The following is a 9,132-nucleotide window of genomic DNA, read 5'->3' on the forward strand; positions in this document are numbered from 1 at the left end:
AATAACAAATGTTTAAAAGCCTAATAAGGTATGAAGTTGAAGAGCATTGAGATTAAATGACATGCATTCTTTGAATTCGAAAATGAATATTTTAATCGCATAAAAAAATCGGTAAATATAAATATCACCAAACATTGGTATTTAAAATTTCTTCGTTCTTCTGTTCATTTAGATTCTTCGCTGGTTGCCGTGTGTCTGTTATAAAAATATATGTCGAAAATGCAGTAAAATATTTTTCTTATACTGTTCTCAACAAAATACTTTCAAAATGTTTCCTTGCAGTTTTTCCAATTTTTGGTAGTTTATTTTTCAACCTATTTAATAAAGATTTGTTGAGAGACTAAAAATACTCAAACCAGTCTGAGTTGCAATCATAGATTATAGAAATAACCACCACAAAACTGTTAGCTAATATAAAACAATTTTGAGTCCTTTAACTACGGAACGGTCTATAAAAGTGATTTTTCGGTCTTGTTTTCTTAGAACAATATTGCAATATATTATTTTGAAATTTAGCATGGTTTTACTGGTTTAATCAATATTTTGTTTTTTGTATTTTTCCTGTCAAACATGTATCTTGGAGGTTTTTCACAAAAAGAAACACTATAAATACCAACTATTATGATAATGATAAAAAAATAGAACTCTTACATCTTATTTTAAAAAAGAAATTAAAAAGAACAGAAAATTCATATGTTTCGATTCTTTTTTTATGTTCTTTTTCATCATAAAAGGCGTTATATGACTATCTAAATGTATATGCTCAAACTATAACAAAGTAATATACTTAACTTCATAAAATGCATTTTAATAGGGGCGGAATAAACTAAAGGAGATTCAAACTCTAATGTCGACACCGAAAAAACGAGAAGGAAATGAAAAACGACCAAACAAATCACAAAAGACTTCCTATATATGTTGAGTTTTTCATAAAAATAAAGACTGAACAACAGAAACCCTTACAAAAGCCGGTATCGATACCTGGTGCTTCTCTAGGATAAGCACGTGTTTTTCTCCACAGATTCCACTTGTCGTGATACTCATGGTAAGAACAATTCGACGTTTAGTTTAATTGGGTGACGTCAAAATCGAGAAAAGGTTAATGGGAGAATGAAAGAACGGATTCAATAATTGAAACATATATGTGGTCATCTGTGATCAATACAAAAAGTTATTCTTTTTAATGAAGAAAGTCAAATTGAAATGGACATCAGTAAACATATGCCAATACAACTTCAGAAATCTTAACAATTTTGTCGTATCAGTAATATGTTTGAGATTATAAGGTGGCAATTTTACGATAAATAACTTCAATGGTTGTTACGGTGATGATGATCTCCTTTGCGATTTGAGTAGAACAGATTTTTCGGAATTTCGTTTAATGATATCTATGTTGAAAGTGACAAAACTGCATATCATTTTGATTACAAGTTCAAATGTTTGCGAATAATGATTTCACGAGGGAGCTTACATGACGAATATCCAATATTAGTAGGAATGGTGTAATGTTTTATCTGCAGTCTTGGTAAACATTTAACATTTTTACACTAGCTTTCAGTACTTAAGGAGCAATAGTAAAATCAAGATTGTCAATATGCATATCACTCCCAAGGAGCCCTTGACAGTTGGCATAAGTGCGGGATATGGTAAACAACATGCAGGACAAGTAAAGGAGAGTTAGTAAAAAACTATAACACACCCGTGATATCATGGGTCCGTGACTGAATTAAAGTATATAACTATGCGTACGCTTTATTTTAGTATTGGGATTGTCATCTAATAAACATGATAAAGTCATTCCGATTATAAGATGCACAGTTTTCTCTGCTTTCAAAATCTTTCTGTTTGAACCCGTCTACCTGGGACTTATCAATTATTGGAAATATTAATCATTTGGAAAACAAAAGGTCCTGGAATCACGGTGGGTATGGTTGTCCTGCGAGAGAACGTACTGTGCTGGTGATTCGGTCCTGACGGGTGCTGGTGATCAAAGAAAAAATGTAAACAAAGACGAAAATGATGATTTTTGACGTTTTCACTCATAAAAAATGGAAGAAAACAGTTGAGATTTTTCAATTTCGTTTCTTATGGGTTCATATATAAACCATTAAAAAATGACCCTCTAAATTGTTTCAGTAAGCGTAACACAAAAATGCACATTTTCAGAAAATCTCCAACTTAAAAAATAAAACAAAAATGCTCATACAGTCCGCTTTCTATACCGCAATCCACACGACAAAACAATTTTGTGAAAAAACATTGCAATTTATTAAAATTTAGCATTTTCTCAATTTATTCATGTCCTGATACTGTGCTGGTGGGTCCTGTCATTGTGCTGGTGGGTCCTGATACGGTGCTGGTGATTTTGGATAAAAAGTTGGTCATATTTGAAACAAATGTTACAAAATCAATAAAATCAGCCAGATAATTGTTGCCAACAGGATCTATGACTCCTATTTTAGCTCTTGTGCATCCATTTGGCTGTTTAATATGTGTTTTCAAATGATCTGAACTTGTATTACATAATTACATAAAAGGGCAACATCTTTCGTCCAATATCAGATAACAATATACAGTATCTAAAATAAGTTGAAAATTCCACAATACTATATAATTCATTTTATGTGTCAATTTGTTCGAAAAAAGTCGAAAAGAAGAAACTTTTTTTAATGTCATGATTATATGTCGCTTTCTAGATCTATGCTTAGCATTTATTTCAGATGAAATGGACTCCTCACCCTGATGACCCTGCTGCCTTTTATAACTTTATCCGTATACATATTAATAGATAACCAAAAGGCTGCATGTAACACGTATTTTTGTATTTAAAATGATTCGTTGTAACGAGAATATTTGTGGTGAATGGAAACTGTGAGGGTCACAATCTTAAATTGCTTATAAATGTTGCTGGAACCAGTTTCGTTATCTGATCTGAATTTTCTGAAATGTGCAAGGTAGATAGACATTTTGATTTTTTTTCACTCGGTAATGAACCATTGTGTTGATCCCATGCTAAACATAACAAAAATCTCTGTACAAAGGTCTGTGAATTTTCTACAAAAATAGTGATTTTATTTTCACTTAATTCTCTTTTTCTACTAAATACAATAATGAACTATAAATAATAATGCTTTGCAAGAAGTTTCCCCTTGATATATGTACAAAATTATATCTCTATTATTCATTGTCTGTGCTGTTTTGATACTATTGCAGTTTGCACATTTCGGAATTGACAGGCCACAGGAGGGGTTATAAACCGTACACGAAAAGATAAAATATTGATATAAGTACTTAATTTGCATCTTTGAACCCCCATCCCGGCTTGTTTTTTTTAGGAGCCTGGGGCGTCTAAAAAGGGTCGATTACAGACAGCCGAGTACGCATTTTACTTTCCAGGCGTGTTATTGTTGATTGTTATAGATGGAAACAAAAATGTTTGATATATCTGGCTTTAGATTCAGTTTTTTTTAAATATAAATTAAGGCTACATTTTAATATAATAATTCTATGAATTCACAATATAAAAAAATGCAGGAAAAAAAAATGAATGAAGTGAAATATCTTAGTAAGGAGTTATTACTACAGAGATGGTGTGTTTGACACACAAAACTTAAAAGCTTAGTGATATTACCAATATTAAAATAAAAGTGTATTTTAGTTGGGTATTTTTTTCATTTACTCATTTTCAATTATAATCAAGGCACATTTTATTTTTATTCATGAAAAATATTTATATATAGAAGGACACATTGTTCACTTCCTCCCCCGTAATTCTTTATCAAAAATATTTATTTTGAAATGAAAATAGCTAAGAAATCTTAATTTTATTAGTGTTCTCTAGGTTATCTCGTCTTCATTCTCTGACATATTCTAGCCTGCCCTTTCGTAAAATAGTGATTTTTTTTAGTGTTCTATCGAACTTTCGAAAAAAAAAATACCTGATAACCGTTTAGACAAAAAAAATGTGTTGGTAAAATCTTACAGCAAGTGATTCTTAATAGCTATAAGATACATTTTTCTTTTACAATACAACTTTTAAATCTTACGGGAAACTATTCCAAGCTTTCACTGTAACCTCGCTCTAACTTATCCTCATCCCTCTCCCCCCCCCCCCCCCCCCCCAAAAAAAAAAAAAAAAACACCAAACAAACAAACCCGCAATACTAGTGTCATTCTTATAGTCAGCACTCAATTGTTCACAAACAAATGTGTTTTAAGCTGCTAAAGACATGATTCAAACGCTCAGAAAGTCCTTTGTTCTATATTTTTGCTCTCCATTTTTATGCAAAACCTTTTACATTTTTATTTTATGGGTTATTGTTGAAGGTCGTACGATGACGTATGGTTGTTAACACATACTTCCTTTGGTTTCTTATGAAAATTTGTCCATTGACAACAAACATACCACATCATCTACTTTATATAAGTATTGTATAAATTACAACGTATTTTGATGATCTTGCAAAATGATCGTAATCCCGAAAATCGTAAACATATTTTCTTATCTTAAAAGGGGGCAAGAAGGGTTCCATTAACAGGCCAATAAATAAGATTACAGTTAGTTTAAAAAAAAATTAAAAAATGGGGGTATTTTTTCTCTCATAATAACAGTAAACAGATTCACAACAATGTCAATTTCAATAAAGCAGACAACAGCTAATAAGTCAATAACAGTACATCATCAATGATCTTGAATATATGCCACTTTTAACTAAAATATAAAGGCACAGAACCAGGACATAGGAGCACAGAACCAGGACCGTTTTTCTTATCACCAGCACAGCGTCAGGACAATTCCGTTTAACGAACTTGCACGACTTTTGCAATATGATATTGTTGTAATATACTTTGCATGGTACTTATGACACATTAGAGAAAAATTAAGCAACAAAACAGTCGTTTTATTGCCGTTCTGATACAATGTAAACAAACCCACCAGCACAGAATCAGGACCCACCAGCACCCGTCAGGACCGAATCACCAGCACAGTACGTTCTCTCGCAGGACAACCATACCCACCGTGGGAATGGAGCATTTTTTAATCAACAGTATTGTCCTATATTAGTTATAAATAAAGTTGAATTTTTTTATTCGCTGTTTTACGTCATGCCCGCTAACAAATTGAAAACTATACCGAGTAGCCTTATTTTAAGTCTAGATTTTTAATATTCGTATTGTCATCTTATAAAGTCTTACTGATTCAAAAACTACAATAGGGAACGATTTGACAATGATTGAATTTAGAAGTGTCAACCCTGTGATTATGACTCGTGTATATAGCAAAATCCGAAATACACCGTTTAGTGGTGCGCCTGTCCAATGCGGAAAGTATAGATAAGGTAACAGGTAACAAACAGGTGAATATACTATTGGTATGGGTATCAGATTCGACCCGGAACTTGTTAGTTATTGGCAATATTAATTATGTGGAAAACAAAAGGGTCTGGAGTGGTGTAATTTTCAATCAACACCGTTGTCCTATATTGGCTATATATAAAATGAATTCTTTGATTTGTGATTTTAGTATTATAGATGTATATTCCGAAATAAGATTTCACAAACGCCATAAACCTTTCGGTTCTGCCAGTTTCAACTATCGTTTTGTTAAACTAAGAGATATGTTTATTTTGGAAAATAAATATGATTTGTCATTTTGGAAAATAAATATGATTTGTCATTTTGGAAAATAAATATTATTTGTCATTTTCATAAAAAATATATATCTATATCTATGTTGGTAATTTCTTGAAAACATAAAGTTTATGAATTCTTACATCTTACCAAATTAAGTTCCGTTTCAAGAAAACGTGTTTATAAAATGTATAAATAAAATATTCTAATACTATTACTTTGTTTGATTCTATTTGTAAATATTGGTAGATTGTTTTCAATCGATTAACGATTCAAATAGTTTTATTAGCCTACATAATATATGATACAAATGAGGAGACATATTCAACAATGATTTACGTTATTGATAATGACACTTGTGCAATTTGGGTACCCAACAAGACCAAATGGTTCATTCTTGATTTGATTCTAGGGGAAGATAAAACATGATTGGTACATTGTTTGTATACAAAGAAAATTATAATATTTTTTCTCCAAATAATTGATAATATGGTTATTCATAGAGAATTAAAAGAAACCATGCAAAATGAAAAAAATAGATACAAAATAAAAAAAAATAAAGCAATAAAAACAAGAAATCGTGTTATATAGTGAATAAGAATGAAGAAACTTGTAGGATATAAATTATTGATACAGTATTTCGTGGTTACCCTAATTCTGAAACTAGTTTAATTGTATAATGTTTAATTGTTACATGTTAGAAGTAGTGCTATAGGGGTTAAAGCCCACCGACTTAAATCAACCAACTTAAAACTTTGGTTATCAACAACTGAAATGTTGGCTTCCTGTATATGATCATTGCTTCATTGAAGTGGGTGTTTAATGCCGTTAAAAGTTAAAAGAATTTTCACTTGGAAATTAATTTGTAGAAAGACAAAGACTATTGGATTAGTATGATCATAATTCTACTCAATGAACAATGTCATTAAAAACTGAATGATGTCGAAGAAAATCTTGATGATTGCAAGAAAAATCAGTCGGCTTCCCAGGTTGGTTTACAAAGCATTGTTAAAAAAGCCATATATAAAATTTACAAACTTGTTACTAAATATTCAATCCACGAGAACGAATGTCATGTGTTATTTGCTCTAGTCGTGTTTTGATCTGCTACTAATATAATTGATGGCAAATGATAATCCTTTTTTAATTTGTGACGTCAACCCTTTTCTCTTGTGACGACAAAAAACACGAAATTAATGTAAAAATAATAATCACATTTACAAAATATTTCCTGATTTCAAGTATATTTGGCTTTAACTTATATTGATCACAAATTAGTCTATATAAATAAAGGTACAGTTATTTATCATTTCGCGTTTTTTCCTCAAGAAAACGTCCTTTTTCTATATAGATACTGTTTAAAATATATAAGATAAAAAATGCCTGTTGATATTTTTAAATGAAAATTTTAAATTCCGATGTTGTAAAAGAACTTTCCTACAATCACCACGCACAAGGCATCTATAGATAAACGGTTACAATTGACTTTTTATAGATCTGTAAAGACTGTGAATGTTGTCTGGAATTCAAAACAGCGTACATACCTCAGGATCAGATTACCTTAGCTGTATTTAGCCCAAATTTTAGGAATTTTGGTCCGCAATGCTCTTCAACTTCGTACTGTATTTGGCCTTTTTTTTTTTTAACTTGTTTAGTCTTTTGTAGACGAAACGTCTGGCGTAAATCCTGGTGTCTATAATGAGTTTATTTATTACACAAGTGCACTACAAAATAACTGTGGTCTCGGACCTTCAGTTATGCTCGAGGCCAATGATGAACATAACATAAAAAAGAAATTCAGGAGAAAATGTTGAAAATCTCGCACCCCATTATACATTTGATAGGAAATTAAGGTATATTTTATTACATTTTTGATATAACTAGTTGACAAATAGCTAGCATGCAAATTTTGGTTAAAAATCACCGTAGTATCAAAGCTGTATTGTATGTCCTTAAAAATTGCTCATGTTTTTGTTCAATGTAGCTTCAAAGTTCATCGTTAGCAAAATCAATTAATGGGTATATGTATGTTAAAAGTAATATAACAAAAATACCAAACTCCGAGGAAAGTTATAGACAGTCCCCAATCAGATGGCAATATACAGAATTAGTTTCTACAGAAGGGGTTTCAGTTGACAATGAATGTCCTTCCTATACATTTTCTAATAGTTACGCAATTTGTTAAATTCTTTCATAATTGTTGTTTCGTTGCATTTTTAGAACCATATTAGAATTTATAGAGTGGTATTTTCTTTCACTAGTCCCCAAGGGTGTCATTAGATTTTTAGTAAGTGTTACGATACATGCATGACTAATGGCATATGATTCTTAACCTCCTTTTGATAAATTGATGTATCAATAGAAAATAATGTTCTAACTCTCTCAATCAAATTTGACCTCAGGTGACTTTGACTTTTTTTTTTAATTTTTTGTTCGATAACTCCTAACTTTATGCGTTTGTATACATTCCTGGCCTTCAAATGTATTGGTTTTGGCATTCCTGTTGAAGTTTAATCCAGAAAACTCTGTTTTTCTTCATTGAGCATTTAAAAATAGGCCACATGTTCAAAAATACGCCCAAATGTAGTTAAAACCTTAATGATTTTTGGGTCATTTAGTCTTTGGTGGAAAATTGTCCCATCATAACACATCTTCTATTTTTTATTTCATATTATATGAACCTATACTACAATGAATTTAAGTACAGGTTGAAAAAGATTCAGACAAATTGCAAGGGGAAACAGTCTCTACCTGCGCCAGAAGGATTTTTCATCATGTACTCATATACCTTCCCAGTTTTTGTTTTAAAAAACTCTCTCTCTTTTACGATCTTCCCGATAGTTATATAATATTTTTAGTCAAAGTGGAAACAAGCAATTTTAATTATGTGCCATTAAACCATGCGAGTTTCTGCTGCCATTATACAACGGTTGTTTCTCGCAAAAGCAGGAGCCGTAAAATGTGTATTTATTTAGATTATTAGAGGATACCAGTTAAAATTGCAGTATATTGCATAGCATTAGAACATTCAAGGAAATGATTAACAAAGTATGAAGAACTCTTAAAAATGGCCGCAATTTGAAATTAGAAAATTTTGTAATATGATACGCATAAAATATAAACATATTAATATACTAATTTTGCAGTTTATTAGTTATCACTTTTCCATGACAATGGACGAATGCATTAACACGTACTTTCCAAAAATAGGAGTAAGATATTTGTCATTCAAAAGGGAGAAACTTATAAACCTCAACCAGACCACTGCAAAAATAGAAACATTTGTAATTTTCAAACTCCAACTCCACGAGGTCTTTGTGTAACAAAAGCATTTTTTTCATGAAAGGCAATATTCCCATAGTAACGGAAATGATCTTTTATTTGTATCAATTTAAACTCCAAAAAAGCAAACGATAAAAGAAAAACTAAACCGCTAACAAAAACATAATCACTAACGGTAAAAAAATGAATAGCAATTAAAGTACATGCTGCAACATATCG

Source organism: Mytilus galloprovincialis, chromosome 14 (genome assembly GCF_965363235.1).
Source record: "Mytilus galloprovincialis chromosome 14, xbMytGall1.hap1.1, whole genome shotgun sequence".
In the NCBI taxonomy this organism is placed as follows: Eukaryota; Metazoa; Mollusca; class Bivalvia; order Mytilida; family Mytilidae; genus Mytilus; species Mytilus galloprovincialis.